General features: G+C 47.0%; 1 non-coding gene across 1 annotated transcript; it reads right to left on the reverse strand.

Moving 5' to 3' along the window:
* Positions 1 to 302: 302 nt before the first annotated feature.
* Positions 303 to 387, reverse strand: TRNAR-UCG (transfer RNA arginine (anticodon UCG)). Its single transcript has one exon. It is a non-coding gene; the product is annotated as a tRNA-Arg (tRNA).
* Positions 388 to 17,239: the final 16,852 nt, after the last annotated feature.

Below are 17,239 nucleotides of genomic sequence, written 5' to 3' on the forward strand. Positions count from 1 at the left end.
CTATCTGAGTGACTCTGGGGTGCCTGGCTGGCTCAGTCAGTGGAAAGTGTGACTCTTGATCTCAGGGTCATGAGTCTGACCCCCCTCCCCCCACATTGGGCATGCAGCCTCCTAGGAAATAAAATAAAATATAAAATAAAATAATAAAAATCTGAGTGATTCTTTTTTTAATTTTTTAAATTTTTTCTTTAATGTTTATTTATTTTTGAGACCGAGAGGACAGAGCATGAAAGAGGGAGGGGCAGAGAGAGAGGGAGACACAGAATCCGAAGCAGGCTCCAGGCTCTGAGCTGTCAGCACAGAGCCCGACGTGGGGCTCGAACCCACGACCTGCGAGATCATGACCTGAGCCGAAGTCAGACGCTCATCCAACTGAGCCACCCAGGCGCCCCCCAAAATCTGAGTGATTCTAATGCATCTGGGGTTGAGAACCACGGGGCTACATGGGACTGACTCTTTCCCATTACATTCCCACCCCTTGGTCCTGGCCTTCTACCCAGTTTCGCTGGCCTTTCAGAAGTGCGCCGATCCTGCCAGCTTGTCCACAGAGGGTCTAACAAATGGGAGCAACGTTTGAAAGCCTACGGATCATGCCTTTTAGAACAAAAGTGTGCAGGACCTAAGTGACACAGGTGTTCCTCATTTCGCTGTACATAAACATGTCTGGTGAACACTCTCTGAATTGCATTGCAAGCAAAACAGCGATTCTGAGAGATGTTTACTAAATGCCTTGCTGTTATTACGTGGGGTGGTAGGAAAAGCACCCTCGTTTGGAGCCATAAACGTGGGGGTTCTTGCTTCTGTCCGCCTGCCAGCTAGCTCTGGGAGATGGAGAAAGTTCCTTCGCCCACCTGGACCGCAATTTCCTTACTTGTAGGAAGGATGTGGGTGTAGGATTTGATAAAATTTGAAGTTCCCTGTGCTACGTACCGTGTGTGGGTCATGACATTGCTACTCTGTCGAAGCCTCGCACAATCCAGCTGTAGGATGACTGTGTCATTTAACCAGTGGCTTTACGTGACAATATGGTTGTCTCATTATAAAAGAAAATGTTCTAAAAACACAAAAGGCTGTTTTTCCTAAATAAAAACTAGGTCAAGCTCTCTCTCTCCTTTTAAGAATACCCTTTTAAGAACAATCTGAGTGAATTTAGAGAGTCTAATGCTTACAGTTGGACGTTAATTATAGGTTCTTTCACTGACATGTGTGACCTTGACTTTCAATTATTCAGGAGTGGCCAGTACAGAACCTAAAGTGGGCTGTTGACACAAGAGGCTTGGAAATGAGGTAACCCTTCTCTCTTTTCCCCAAATCAGAATGCCTTGATCAGCGTTTGGTGTAGGTATTAAGGACACATTCATTTTAGAGAAGGTTAATTGAGTCCAATGGCGTTAAGTCTGGTGTTTAGGTATTATTCACACTTGCTGAGAGAGCATATTAGAGGGAATCTCAGAGAGGTTCGTACTGGGTTGGGGCTTGTACAGAATAGATGTCAAGAGGCCCCCGTGCTGGCGCGGAAGCTGCGGGGTTTACTGAAGGGCCCATTTCCGGCCTGGTAGCAGCGGGCCTCGAAGGGCCGGGAGCGGCAGGTGCACCGTGACAAACCAGCTGACCCGCGCTAGGCTGTCACCGCAAAGCCGGCCACTCTGAGCCTAATCCTGCCCGGGAATCTGAAGCAGGAGGCCTCACTTAGCGGTATGGATCGTCCTGTGATTCCTAGCTGCGGTCGGAGGAGCCCGGGGGCCCGGGAAGGGGGCCGGTGGGGAGATGTCCCAGGGGAGGCATCAGAAAAGCAGGGGGAGCCCCGCGGGCCAGGGACCCAGCACGGCCCCCTCCTCATGCAGCCCGAGAGGCTGAGCTTCCCTACGGAGCGCCGGAGCGCCGTGTGGGTTTTTCGTGGGAAAATGTCCTGTGGCAAAAACAAACAAAACAACTCTTCCAACCCCACCGGAGGGAATTCCTAGCTAATTCCACCCGGAGGGAGTGAATGCATCAGTGTCTAGTCCTGGGGAGAGCTCGTTCTATTCGGCCTCTCGGAGCACGCGCCGGAGACACTCAGAGGATATACCCTTGTCTGTAAAGACGTTATTTACTTTGTAAAAGTAACACAGTGAGGAAGCCTGTCTCACTGTTTGCCTCGGGCCTTGATGGGTGGTCAAGACGGGTGGTCAAGGCCACCCGGAACTTCGGAGGAAGTTCAAAGATGAAGTGGGGGCTCCCTCCCCCCCCCCCCCCCCAATCCTGTCCCCTTGGGAGCCAGGCCAGTTATGGCTTTTCTCTCCCTTCTCTTTTGCTAGGGGACACTGCCTGGGGAGACGGTCTCTTTAGAGCCGTAACGTTGCAAGGAGTCCTCGCAATGGGACACATGCCTCCAGAAAGTTCACAGGTGCAGCCTGTGAGAATAGTATGTTCAGCTCAGGGGACTTAACAGCCCGAATCCAACGGCTCCTGGCACAGTTGTTTCCAGAGTGCCATCCCTGTCTCAGGGAAGGCTTTCTGCCCCATTGCAGTCCTGTCTCAATGGTCAGGTGGTTTTAGATTTGCTTCCCCGACCCCACCCTCCTCCAGCTGTAATAGGAGCTGGTCCACGGAGATCAGGTTTCCATCCCTACACTGTGTTTCATTCCTTCTGCCTCAGTGTTTCCTGTGTTTTCCGAGCCTGTGACAATCCCATCGAAGCCTTGGCCCCCATCTCCGTGACATCAGGCAGGAGTTCCCTTATCTCAAGAGTGAGGCCCTGGGCTTGCTTCCTAAGGAAATGGCTTTGAGGGTAACTAAGGCGTTTTGACTATTTGGGGTTAGTTAGGCCCGGACACAGGGGTGCCTCATTGTTTGCACAATGTATTTCTGAAAATGAGAAAGGATGAACTCAAATTTAAATCCACCACTTTCAGAGGAGGGGGAGGAAAAAAAGCAAAAAATACATCTGAAGTTGCCTCAGTTTCTCTGATGGGTTTGGATTTTTGTAAGCCCCATACTTCCTGCAAGGGTGACAAGGTCACACGTGGATACCCACGGACTGTGGTCCAATCACAGACTTCGGGCGTCAGGTGGAGCGTTTCCTCTCCCCCCCCCCACCCCGTGAACGTTTCCAGTTGTTCCTCTGTCCTTCTGCCCCCCCTGCAGGGAGAGCCGGACTCCCTTCTAGTTCTCTGTGTTCATTAACTTTGCTTTTACCTGGGCTCCTGAGGTAGGCTCTTGCATTGTTCCCTGTGGGTCAGGCTGTTCAGAAGCCGGCGTCTGGAAAGGTTAGTGCTGGGGGCTGGGCCAACGCAGGATCCTGCTGGTTGGTGATGGTTTGGCCGAGCCTAGCAGGATGGCGGGGGTGGAAGCCAGTGGATTCATGTGGGTGTCTTGTTTGTCTGAAGGAAGAAGGGGGACGGGATCTATTTTTGTCACGACTCATGGTTCACAACAGCTTTCTCTCAGCAGACGATTTCCGAGCTTTGGCAATTTCAGGGATCTCGGTTATGCAAACTTTCTTGGAGAAGAGACCCCCGTCTTTACAGGATGACCCATGGGGGCCGGTGCTTCTGGACCTGCTTCTCTGAGGACTGTGGCCACTGAGGGGACAGTGCTTACTGGTGGTCACAGTCACTTGCCAGTTTTTTAATTTTGAGGGCGGGGTGGGGCAGAGAGAGAGGGAGAGACAGAGAATCCTAAGCAGGTTCCACACTGTCAGTGCGGAGCCCGATGCGGGGCTCGAACTCACGAGCCACGTGCCTTCCCTTCTCACTAACTCTCCGCACATTTCCTATGGTCTGTCGTTGGGGTCTCCTTGCGTTGCTCCTCCCACCTCAATGCTGCATTGGAGGTGGTGGGTCCCATTGGCCAAAGCTGACCTCAATGTCCATGTAACCCAGAGGGGACTGTATTAAGATATTATGATAATAGGAAGCACAGGTCCTGCCCACTGTCATTAACCTTGACTCACGCTCCATTAGGGATTGCTCGTACATGTTATTGTTCTCCAGAATCAGGTCCTCAGCATCTCTCTCACACTACGTACTCCTTGGGCTATGTCGTCTATTCCTGTGGATCTAATTTCCACCTAAGTTGCAGAAGGCCTTCTAAATCTACGATTTGAGCTCCCTTCCAGACATGGTGAGTCGCGGATCTAGCCACCCCTTCTCACCTCCACGTGGGTGCGGTACAGCTGCCTTGAGTTTCACATATCTGACATTCAACTCATTCTCTTCCCCCAGCCAGCGGTTTCTTCTGTGCTGCTTCTTCTCCTGGGGGGGCTGTGTTCTCCTCACCTACCTAGAAACTCAAGAGAGAAATTTAGTTGTCAGCCCAAACCCTTACCTCCTCCCCTACACCATCCCTCCTTCATGTCACTGCATGCTTCAAACAACCTCGGTGGTTTTCCATCCCCTGCAGAATGGAGTTGAAACTTTCTCTTATAGCACAATAGGCCCTTGTTATCAGGTCCCTGCATATGTACATGTGATCCTTGAACTTGCGTTAGCCAAGTGTAACTTCTGGCAGCTTTCTGAATTAGCTACTTGTGTGTGTGTGTGTGTGCACTGAGCCTTTACACACTGTTTTGTAAGGCTTTGCAAAGCTGGGAACACCCTTCATTCCCTTTTTCCCCAGCTAATTTCTCTTGCTTCCTTAAGTCTGCTGTGGTGTCATCTCCAGAAATCCCTTTCTCCGCAACAATGCCCCATGATGGGAATTAGCAGTCATTAAATTCTGTTAGAGGCTTAGCACTCTGAATATATTTACGTATGTCATCTTTTTTCGGATTTTTTTTCAACAGCCCTGTAAAGAAGGTATTATTGCCCTGGTTTAATAATACAGAATCTGGGTTCCCAGAGGCAAGGAAGTCAGGGAGCTGGTTAGAAATGCAAATTCTCGGGGCGCCTGGGTGGCTCAGTCGGTTACGTGCCTGACTTTGGCTCAGGTCACAATCTCGCGGCTTGGGAGTTTGAGCCCCGTGTCAGGCTCTCTGCTGTTAGCATGGAACCCACTTTGGATCCTCTGTCTCCCTCTCTCTCTGCCCCTCCCCTGCTTGTGCTCTGAATCTCAGAAATAAATAAACATTAAAAAAAAAGTGACCTCTCAGGCTCCATCCGTGGTGGAGCCAACCCGAATCTCTGGGGGTAGGACCCAGCACGCTGTGTTGTAGGAGTCCTTGGGTGATTCATGCACACTGCAGTTCGAGAAGCACTGCACCCAGAGTTGAAGCGATCGCATGGTTGATGGAGAGAGCAATTCTGGAGGGGCTGGACCAGAGGAAAGCACCTTTCTCCCAAGTGCTTGGAAACCAACTCAATGCCACTGAAAGGAGTAAAGTTATGATCTGAAGAGGGAAATTAACTGGAAAATGAATCAGAGCACCAGGGTTAGGTAGGCCCATGCAAGTTACCACTGAACACACTGCTGAGTGTTAGGAAAATCCTCTTTGAGACCATGACTGCAGACACATAGGATCCTGTCTGGCAAAACAATTTAGTCTTAAAGGGTCCCCTGGAAAGGAGTGCCTTGGAGGTAGACTGTCCCAAGGAGGAATCGCCTTTTTTTCCAGCCTCCCGCAGTCCCCCCTGGGCTAGCAAATGTCTCACTCCCTAAACAGGACTGGTGTTGGGTCCAGCTGGAGTTTGGGGGATAATTCAGGAGCATGTGCTCTTTGTTGGGAGTCTCTTGAAGGCATGTACGCCTCTCTAAAGGTGAACTTTCAGGTCAACAAGAGACATTTGGGGAGTAGGAAGCCCCAGTTGAAAAAGATGACTGCTGGGGCACCTGGGCAGCTCAGGCTGGTTAAGTGTCCAATTCTTGATTTCACCTCAAGTCATGATCTCACGGTTTGTGAGCCGGAGCCCCGTGTTGGGCTCTGTGCCGACAGTGCGGAACCTGCTTGGGGCTCTCTCTCTCTCTCTCTTTCTCTGTCCCTTCCCTGCTTGTGCTCTCTCTCTTTCTCAAAACAAATAAATAAACTTAAAAAAACAAAACAAGATGACCACCAAATGGGTCAACTTGAAGATCAGACCTTGGCTATGGCCAACAAGTGGTCCAGAGTGTATTCCAGACTACATACAGGTTCCAAGTCGTCATCTACCGTTGCTGCTACTAAAAGGCAAAATAAATAACTGCCATCCATCAGCATCATTTTACAGGGACAGATACTGATATTTACAGAGGTAAAGCAATTTGTCCCAACCTGTATTCTGGAGCGATGAAGAGGACTTTGCATAGTACACAGAGTAAAATAGCAGGGGGAAAATCAGTTTTCCCCCCACTGAGCTCTAAGAGAATCAAAATCAATCCCAAACTTGGCATTTCCTGCCATCATGAATGTAAGTACCCGTATCCATGTCAGTAATGGGGAATGAAGTCCCTTCCCTATCATATTACGGTTGTTGTGAATATCGAGACATGTCCTCTACACTCAGCGTTACATCAAAATATTGGCACTTATTAAACTTGCCTCTAGATCTTGTTACTTAATGTGCTAACAGAGGGGGTAAAAATACTACCATAATAAATTTATTTTTAAGCATCAGGAAAATTTTGACCACCATTTCAGTTATAGTTCAGCAAAATTTGTTTCCTAGGTCATCTTCTAGATTATGTGCAATAAAAAGACCTCATATAGGGAAACAGCCCCTGGGCTTTACCAGATTCATAATATTAAAAAAAAAAAAAAAAAAGAGGGGCTCCTGGGTGGCTCAGTTGGTTAAGGGACCGACTCTTGGCTTTGGCTCAGGTCATGATCTCATGGTTCATGGGTTTGAGCCCTGTGTTGGGCTCCATGCTGTCAACACGGAGACTGCTTGGGATTCTCTCTCTCCCTCTCTCTGCCTCTCCCCCGTGCTCTCTCTCCTTCTCAAAATAAATAAACTTAAAAAAAGGGAAGATCCCCATGAGAGGTGGAGTTGGAAGCCACACCCAACTCCATGGGTTCCAAGTCATCTCCCCTTCATACTACCCCCTGCCTTGGTCCAACCTGGCGATACCCAGAGCCATTGCCAACACAGAAGTAGTTAGGCCATTAAGCACAAGGGAGAATGGCTGGGGATGTGGAGAGCTGTGCAGGTCTTAGTCGCACGGCTAGCTGAGTTCTGCTGATGCATCCGAAATGCCTTGGCGGTTTGAGAACAAATCTATAAGCTCCTTCTCTTATTACCTCTGACGGGGGAATTGCAAAATCATTGCCAACATTCGTAATATTTGTATTGAGTGCCAATATGTTGGTTTCCATCCTGATGCCTTAAGACAAATTCAGTAAATATCCACGTAGCATTGCAATGCACAGACATCATGGTTGGTGTGGGACTAAAGGAGGAAAAGACTGGAGCCTACGCTTCAGGGACACAATCCAATCAAAATATAGGCAAAACCTGTATTTAGGCAATGGGAAAACAGTGTGGCTTGGGATTAACCCATGTAGCAGTGGAAGTTAGGGGTGGGAGAGGCTCATTCTGACAAGCATAGCGTGGGGGTGCCTAAGGAAGAGAAGGGATTGGTTAGAAACATGAAAGGTAAGCAGAGCAGGTGGACTTGGGGGATGGGGGGAGGGCTGTAGCCTAATAGTCAAAGGTAGAGTGTTTTTGTAAAAGTCACATGTTCCATATGTAAATGTCAAACTCTTTGCAATGGCTTACAAGTCCGTATGCAGCCTGGAGTCCATGACCTCTCCCCACTCTTTTCCTGCTTTCTCCCCTTTGCATACCCTAATCCAGCTGCACGGGCCCACCCTTGCCCTTCTTTGCGCAAGCCAGACCTGCACCTGCCCCAGTGCCTTTGCATTTGCCATTCATTCTGCATAAAACACTCTTCTCCTGGATATGCGGGATGCCCACTCGAGTCTTCATCTTTTTTATGTCTTGGACCAGATGTGACCTTCAGAGGAAGGCTTTCGACCACCCTACTTAAAATTTCAACCCCCCCACCCCCACCGCCTGTCCCTATCCTGGCACACCACCCCATTTCCTGCTTTAATTTTCTCTAAAATACTGATTATCACTGACCTACTCTATCAGTGGTTCTTGTTGAAACTGGAGGCCTTGTTGAAACTGCTGGGCCCCATCCCCAGGTCTCTGGTTCAGGAGGCCTGATAATGTGCATTTCTAACAAGTTCCCATGTGATGCTGAGGCTGCTGGTCTAGAGACTCACTTTGAGAACCAGGGCGCTATAAATCTAACTTACTTATTGATTGCCTCTCTCCACTAGAATGTAAGCTGCTTATAGCAGCAGTCTTTGTCTGTTTTGTTCATTGCTGGATCCCAGTGCCAGAACAGTGGCTAGAACATTCAGACATACTGGTTAAGTAAAGGGCATGTCAGGATGCTGGGATGTGTGCAGTGGGGGGAAGTCTGAAAGCGAAAGTTTGGGCCATATTCTTAGCATATTGTTATAGTAATAACACTATTATTATGAAGCCAATACGTATCATAACACAGCCATCATTGATTATTTGCACTATGCCAGGCCATTTAACAATAAAGTTCAGAGAGACTCTTAGGTCTATGTGATTTGCCTAAGATCACATAGGACATGTAATAAATAGTTCAGTTGGAATTTGGGTTTTAACTTAGGTCTATCTTACTGCAAAAGGGTGGCTTTATACTCAGGAGAACAGTGTGGAGTTTCCCTAAAGAATTAAAAATAGATCTACCCTACAACCCAGCAATAGCACTGCTAGGAATTTACCCAAGGGATACAGGAGTGCTGATGCATCGGGGCACTTGTACCCCAATGTTTATAACAGCACTTTCAACAATAGCCAAATTATGGAAAGAGCCTAAGTGCCCATCAACTGACGAATGGATAAAGAAGATGTGGCTTATATATACAATGGAATACTACTTGGCAACGAGAAAGAATGAAATCTGGCCATTTGCAGCAACGTGGATGGAACTGGAGGGTATTATGCTGAGTGAAATAAGTCAGGCAGAGAAGGACAGATATCATATGTTTTCACTCATATGTGGATCTTGAGAAACTCAACAGAAGACCAGGGGGGAAGGGAAGGGGAAAAAATAGTTACAAACAGAGAGGGAGCGAGACAAACCACAAGAGACTCTTAAATACAGAGAACAAACTGAGGGTTGATGGGGGGTGGGGGAGAGGGGAAAGTGGGTGATGGGCATTGAGGAGGACACTTGTTGGGATGAGCACTGGGTGTTGTATGTAAGCAACGAAGCATGGAATCTACCTCAAAAACCAAGAGCACACTTGACACACTGTATGTTAGCCAATTTGACCAACAATTATATTTTTTTTAAAAAAGGGGGCTTTAAACACTATGCTACAAAGTCATCTAATGATTGGATTTTTGAACTTTTTATTTTGCAATGATTTTAGATTTCCAGAAGAGCTGCAAAGATGCTGTAGAGAGTCCCCATATAACCTCCGTGCAGCTTCCTCTAGTGTTGTCTTACGTAACCATGGTATGTTTTTCAAAACTAGGAAATTAAAGTTGGTACGATGCTATTAACCTACCTATAGACTTTATTCGGATCTCACCTATTTTTCCATTAATATGTCCTCATCTGTTCTGGGATCTAATCCAAGGTCCTGTTGTCTAGCAAGTTTCAGAGCCTCGCTGTGGACAAATTTGAATGTGGGTAATATGAGGTGCTGAAGATACCGAGATGGCCGAGATGCCACGCAGTCCTTGAGATGCATACGGCAGGGACACAGACACAGACATAAAGGGTTTCACTAGACAAGGTCTAGGCAGACGGGCAACCTGCTCTCGGGGTTTAGGAAGGAGAGTAGATGGGAGGAATAGTGTGAGTAGGTCTCTAAGGCACCAAGAATCAGCAGAGGGAAAGGCCAGAGGGTGGTGGTAGAGGGGAAGAAACCAGAAGAGCCGGGTCAGGAACCGCCAAAAAAGGAGACATAACGCATCGGTGCCAGGGACTAACAAGGCTCTCTTCTAGGGGCCAATGTGGTCAGGTGTATGTGTGAGCTGGAATCTTCTGGCAGGAGCATGGAGGTCAAATGTTTATCCTTTGGTGATGAATTGTCTAACACCTTGTCATTTTGTCATACTTGCAATATGGAAGGCAGTATAGCCTCATGGGCTCTGGAAAGAAACCATTGAGTTGGAATCTCACGTGACTCCACCACTTTCTACCTATGTGACTTGGAAGGTTGCTTGCTTTTCTGTGCCTTGCATTTCCCATCTGCAAAATGGGGAAATACCACTAATCCTCTCATAGCGTTGGCAGGATTAAGTCAAATGGTGGCTGGAAGGCCCTTAGCATAATGCCTGCATGCAGAGAGTAGTCAGTGAACATCAGCCGTTAATTAATGGTGAATCTACTTTGCATCTTGCTTATATTTCTTAGATAAAATCTGAGACACCCGAATAACAGCTTTGAAGAGAGCTTTCACGTATACAAGTCTCATGACAACTCCAGAATAATTTATTGTGCCCATTTTATAGCTAGAGAAAGCAGGACAAAGCACAGCAAAGTTGAATGATAAAACTAAGAGCACCTGACAGTCAAGTTGAAGAGCAAGTCTTTGGTCTAAATTCCCAGATTCCTTATGCTGCTTATGCTGCTACTGAGACATTGACCAAAGTCCATTAATGCTAAGGACCAGTTAGACAAATGAACTGTCTGCTTTTCAGGTCTTGTCCAGAAGATCAGCCTTTATGAGCAGTTTTACCACGCACGACATTTTATGAGTCTGCTTTCCTGTGGTGACATATCAGACTTGTGAACCTTGAAGCGACTCACAAACGCAAGTGCATTTCATTTACTGAGGGATGAAGAGTCCCCAGAGTTGACAAATGGTTAGCTGTCGTAAACATGGCTCAACTATTTGGGTATTGGAGACGGGTCTCAGGGATGCAGCAGGCCAGTATCCATTGTCTACGTAGCCTTGGGTGAATTGCATAAGGCCCAGGAGCCTCAGTATACGCATCTGTAGAATGGGGATTCTGATACTGCCCTCCTAAGTTTGTGGGGAGGTATTGAAGGCACATGCGTTTTGCAGATCTTGCCATTCAGATAGCGTTCTTCAAGTATGCGTTCTCTTTCCCCACACCATCCCTGTTCTCCTTTCTGATGGCTGTAGATTATCTTTCACAAAGGCCAGGTTAGGGAATGGTCTAGATGCACAGAAAACACTAAAAAGTGAAATTTTACCAGCGATTCTTAAATGTTAGGCAGGGAGAGACCTTACAAATCGGTGTCTGGGCAGATAATAAAACCAAGATGTGTTTTTCTCCATTAAAAACTCCGAGCAGCCAGAATCACCAATTGAATACTGCAAATCTCGTTTTAACTATGTTCGGATTTTATTTGTGTTACCGGGGGCTGAAATTGTGATTGCGTGGGTGACTTCAAGTGTCTCCACGGGCCTGATGTCGCCGTGGAGGACAGTGACTGTCCAATTAGGCTGGACAGGCCCCATCAAAGCGTGAGTCCTGGTAACTGCGGGCCTTACCGACTGATTGGCTCAGGCCCAGAGCCGAGTCCCCTGCGACACCCGTGCCGAAAAGGTGTTCCGTGCGGTTTCAAGTATATACAGACATAAAAAGGAACAGCCAGCAACGATTGCAAGACAACCAGTCACCAAACTCATCTCAAGGGCTCTTGTGCGCACACACACTGGTGAGCGGTCCTACCTTCCAAGCTGAGCTCTTAGAGGGGCACTTGTCAGAAACCGCTTTCTCCTGAATGGCCTGCGTCTCAGGGGGGCCTCCCGTTCCACCGAAGGAGGGAGCAGAGAGGCACTGGCTGTGCACCATTGTGGCAGAGCTCCTGGTCATCAATATTTGAATAGAGGCCCCTGAGCAGGTGCACCGGCTGCAGGAAGTGCCCGTGTCCTCCCCTTCACGTGGCCTCTCTCATGCTGCCGGAATACACTGCCTAATCTCAAGCACCCAGAGGAGAACAGGTCAGTGAGAAGGAGCCCACGCCAGCCAGCCAACCCGTGCCCAGACATGCTATCTTGTTCTACAGACTTGGAGCTATCTGATGGTGCTCGTAACACGGCCAGCACATTCAGCCACGCACTGGGGCCAGCAGGGGGTTCAGGGCCACGTGTCACTTACCTTCAGGGACTGGCTAGTCTTACATGCTTTTGCTCTCATGTTTGAAATGAGTTTGAGATCTGCCCCCCAACATTGGATAAACGCCCTCCCCACGTTGCATGGGCTTTACGCTGCCATCCACGTTCCCATTGTCATGAAAACCCACAGCTTTTGGCTAATATATACCAGTAACTGATAACCAAAGTGTCCTCCTATCCATCCCAGACTTATTTATTTCTATGTATTGACCTTAATACGGAGAGTGGGCATCGGAGGACCTGTCTTCCAGCTGTTTCTGTCTCTAGTCAACTAAAATGAATAGAAAAGTCATTTTGCCTCTTTCTGTCTCCGTTTCTGAATCCATCAAATGGAGATAGTTATCTGCTCCATGTACCCTCTAAGAATTTGATGGAGACAAAGTAGGATCATATATATTATAAGGATAGCTTAAAAATTAGAAAGTATAAACTGGGGTGCCTGGGTGGCTCAGTTGGGTGAGCGTCCAACTTCGGCTCAGGTCATGGTCTCACGGTTTGTGGGTTCGAGCCCCGTGTCAGGCTCTGTGCTGACAACTTGGAGCCTGGAGCCTGCTACAGATTCTGTGTCTCCCTCTCTCTCTCTGCCCCTCTCCCGCTTCTGCTCTCTCTCTCTTTCTCAATAATAAACATTAAAACAATTTTTTTAAACAAATTAGAAAGTATATAAAAATGAAGGTGGTGGTACAGTTTTAATAACAAAGCATAAGGGTTCCTGGATGGCTCAGGTAGTTAAGTGTCCGACTCCTGATATCGGCTCAGGTCATGATCTCATGGTTTGTGAGTTCAAGCCCCGAGTTATGCTCTGCACCGGCAGTGGGGAGTCTGCTTGGGATTTTCTCTCTCCCTGCACCCCCCAACCGCCACTTGCCCGCACACTCTCCCTCTCTTTCTCTCTCAAAATAAATAAACTTTAAAAAAGTAGAAAAGCATAACTGCTTTGGATTCCACTTAGGCCAAATTTGTGACTGTCTAGAAGGGGCAGTGCAAAAGTTTACCTTTGCCCTGTTATGAAAAAAAGGATGCATTAAATAATTAAACAACATGAATAATACATGAGGGATATGTTTAACCTACATACGTGAACAATCAGATTTCACAAAGTTAGCAGCACTCATTTGCAAATTAAAAATTGATGTCATTCTTCTGCGTTCTCTGCAGCAAGTCATGGAGTTTCTTGACTTAGCAATACTTAGCTGTTAAAATCAGAAACACGGAAAGGAACGGTTAGCTCACCTAACCCAAAGTTCTATTTTATTTTATTTTTTTACTATTTTATTTATTTTTATTTATTTTTAAACATTTTATTTTATTTATTTATTTTTTTAACGTTTATTTATTTTTTGAGACAGAGAGAGACAGAGCATGAATGGGGGAGGGGCAGAGAGAGAGGGAGACACAGAACCGGAAGCAGGCTCCAGGCTCTGAGCCATCAGCACAGAGCCCGATGCGGGGCTCGAACTCACGGACTGCGAGATCGTGACCTGAGCTGAAGTCGGACGCTTAACCGACTGAGCCACCCAGGTGCCCCTATTTTTTTACTATTTTAATGTTTATTTATTTTTGAGAAGGAGAGAGGCAGAGAAAAAGGGAGACACAGAATCCGAAGCAGGCTCCAGGCTCCGAGCTGTCAGCACAGAGCCCGACGCGGGGCTCCAACCCGTGAACTGTGAGATCATGACCTGAGCCGAAGTCGGCCGCTCAACTGGCTGAGCCACCCAGGTGCCCCACAAATGTGTCTTTTTTTAAAGTGGAAACTTCCACAAGACCACAGACTCACCTGCTTGGGTGAAACAAACGTTGCTTGAGTATTACCTCACTTTCTCCCTTGAACAGCCAGGGATCCAGGTTTTACAGAGGGCCTGAGTCTAAAGCTCTTTAGACTGGGGGAATCAAAAGAAAAAAAAAAAAGAATCAAAATTATGAGTAAAAACTTGTTACAAATATAAATGTTTATTTAGAAAAGAATCACAATAAATTTAAAAAATTAACACATATCAACAACATAAAATATTCTCATTAACTGCTTTATGATTTATATTATTATTGCCTTTTACTAATTGCATACCTTTAGAATCTTTTTCTTTTAAAAACATCTTTTGGCTGCGAACCTTCTCATTACCTCTTCATTTGATTATAGTTTTGTGATCTCACAATCTCAAGAGAGAAGAGTCAATATTTCCTTCCTTCCTAAAGCCTTAGAGTGATTGGTCAAAAATATTTCTTTATCGTTGCTACTTTACAAACTTTCCTTTTAGCTTCCCAACTTGTTATTGGTAATGTCATGTAAATGTTTACGATTGTATTCAAATTTGAGAAAACTTTTCTCAAAAAGCTCATATGTGAACTGTTATAAGATACTTGCTTTGTTGTTCTGCTTGGAGTACATGCCCTATAAATACAGGAATTCTCATAAATCCTGTTTGTCACAATTGCTATTAAAAATAACAGCAATGGGGCACCTGGGTGGCCCAGGCGGTTGAGCTTCTAACTTCGGCTCAGGTCTTGATCTCGTGGTTCGTGAGTTCGAGCCCCGCACCAGACTCTGTGCTGACAGCTCAGAGCCTGAAGACTGCTTTGGATTCTGTGTCTCCCTCTCTCTTTGCCCCTCCTCTGCTCTCACTCTCTCTCTCTCAAAAATAAATAGACGTTAAAAAATAATAATAATAACGGCAACAAAAGGGGATTAGTTTTTTGGAGTTGTATACACTCTGGTATCAGACATCTTCCTGATAAGAGAGGACTTCCAGTCTGATTAGGTGTTGGGAGAACAGAACCATTCACTTAACAATTTTCCGTATCTGATATTTGGAAGAGTTTTCCGTATATTATCTCTGACTCCCTACATTTCGGACTTTATTTCTCCTCTACTCCTCATATATTTTATACCTGGTGGTGGGGCTACAAGACATGTTCATATTTCCATATGACTCGAGGCGCTGCATCCAAGTACCGATATGGTGGACAAGTCAGCATAGTGGGTGATAGGAATGTTCTGGAAAGCAATTCTTTCTCCGGCTGACTGGCAGTAACATAACTGTACATGGAAGTGACTGTGACCTACACAAATATATGCTTCTAAACCCAAACTAAACTCATCCTTCACTTACCTTCCCTTTAACTGGGTTCCAAAAATCCCTCCAATGTCGCCCCATCTGAAGAGTTATGTGAAAGAGTGGGAATCTGAGTAAAAGAAGCAGCATTCTTAATCAGTTGCAATGAAAATGTACTGTTTTTGCAAATTTTACAACATATGGCCATGTGAACCCCTTGGTAAAACCCTGCAGGGCGTTGGAAGGGGCCAATGCAGATGAGAGCCCTGAAGGTTAAGCTGCATTGACTTTGTGGTGAGGGTGAGGTCTCTGATGCTTGGAAGACAGAGAATTGTGGTTCTCAACACTCTGGACAGGGCATGGCACATGCCTCTGAGGACGGAGGTGAGGGTGCTGTCTGGGCAAACGGACAAGCCAAGAGTCCGACACGCCTGGTCTAGAGGGGGCCAATGGTTTCCTCAGCGGGGTCCAGCGGAGCTAAGGGCAGTAGGAGCACGAGAGGATGTGTCCTGCTGCACTGGGCTCCCAGGGAGAAAGGATCAGTTGCTGTTAACAGGATGTGATCACGTCTGCTGGCCACTGCAGCCCATCTACCAGCCAAGACGCCCCTGGAAAAGCAACCCAGTAATCTCTTGAAATGACATCATTAAAAACCAGTCACTCTGTTACAGCGTAAACATACCGTTTACATTTAAATGCGGACAGTTGCATCATAACAAATATGAATGTTCTGTAGACATCAAGTAACACACCGGGGACAGTCTGGTGACCAAAGGAAGAAAGCCTCATTAAAGGTAAAATTCTCGGGGTGACTGGGTGGCTCAGTCCGTTAAGTGTCCAACTCCTGATCGCGGCTCAAGTCACGATCTCATGGTTTGTGAGATGGAACCCTGAGTCGGGCTCTGTGCCCACAGTGCGGAGCCTGCTTAGGATATTCTCTCTCCCTCTCTCTGCCCCTCCCCTGCTGGCACACTGTCTCTCCCAAAATAAACTTAAGAATATATATACAATAAAGGGAAAGTTCTCACGGAGGGTTCGCATCCCCCACAAAGGGCTGTTGGCCTGGAGCCCCTTTACAATCTATCCTAATGACTTGTTTCACTATGAACTTGAAGAAAACCAAAAAAAAAAAAAAAAAAGATTTAAAATATCCTGAAATTCTGATTTTTCGGAGTCTGGTTTTTAACTTTGGGCTGGACTCAGCTTCTTTAAGGCAACGTGCCCCACTCCTGTTTTCCTGCCTTTCTTAACCTTCGTTTTTGCTTGTCTGGCCACGTAAGTGCTCTGGAGGTGGCCTTCCCTGCTCTCCCCCAGAAAAATGGCTCCCTAAGTAGAGCACTCAGCCCTTTGATTGGTCCTGGTCTTCACTCTGGTGTCTGTACATGCCTGTCACCCCTGCTAGGGTGTACAATTTTGAGGGTAGGGACCAAGGTCTATCTTTGTATTCCCAGTCCCTGCAAGGTCAAGGCACAAAACTGGAGCTTGGTAACTACCAATGAGGGCTCCACTCTTAATGCTTTTCTTAACAGTCATAGTAATCGTAGTCGCCTTGCTGTTGATTAGTTTAAGGGGAACATCCAATAGAAGTGTCTCTGATAACGGAAATGTGCTGGTGTGACTGAGGAAATGTTGATTCTCTTTTTTTTTGTTATATTTATTCATTTTTGAGACACAGAGTGTGAGCGGGGGAGGGGCAGAGAGAGAGAGGGAGACACAGAATCCGAAGCGGGCTCCAGGCTCTGAGTTGTCAGCACAGAGCCCGACGCGGGGCTCGAACTCATGAACCGTGAGATCACGACCTGAGCCGAAGTCTGACACTCAACCGACTGAGCCCCCAGAGCACCTAGGACTGTTGATTGTCTTGAATGCTAATGAATTAAAATGTAAGCATCCATCGGCCCATCTATTGGACAGTGCAGGCCGGCTAACTCAGGTGACTCAGGTGGGGCAGGTGACGTACAAGGCAGGTCAGAGTTTTGTCGTCTGCAGGATACCGTCACGTCTGGGTGTGGGAGCCGGGACAATGTGGCCATCCCGCAGCCTTGAGAGGAACGTACTGAGGACAAAGCTGACACACAGATGAGGGCAGAGAGGACGGAGAGAGTGTGAGCCACGGACTCCAGCAACTCTGGAGCTGCCCCAGCAGGGA

Source organism: Panthera onca, chromosome C1 (assembly GCF_046562875.1).
Source record: "Panthera onca isolate mPanOnc1 chromosome C1, mPanOnc1 haplotype 2, whole genome shotgun sequence".
NCBI lineage: Eukaryota > Metazoa > Chordata > Mammalia > Carnivora > Felidae > Panthera > Panthera onca.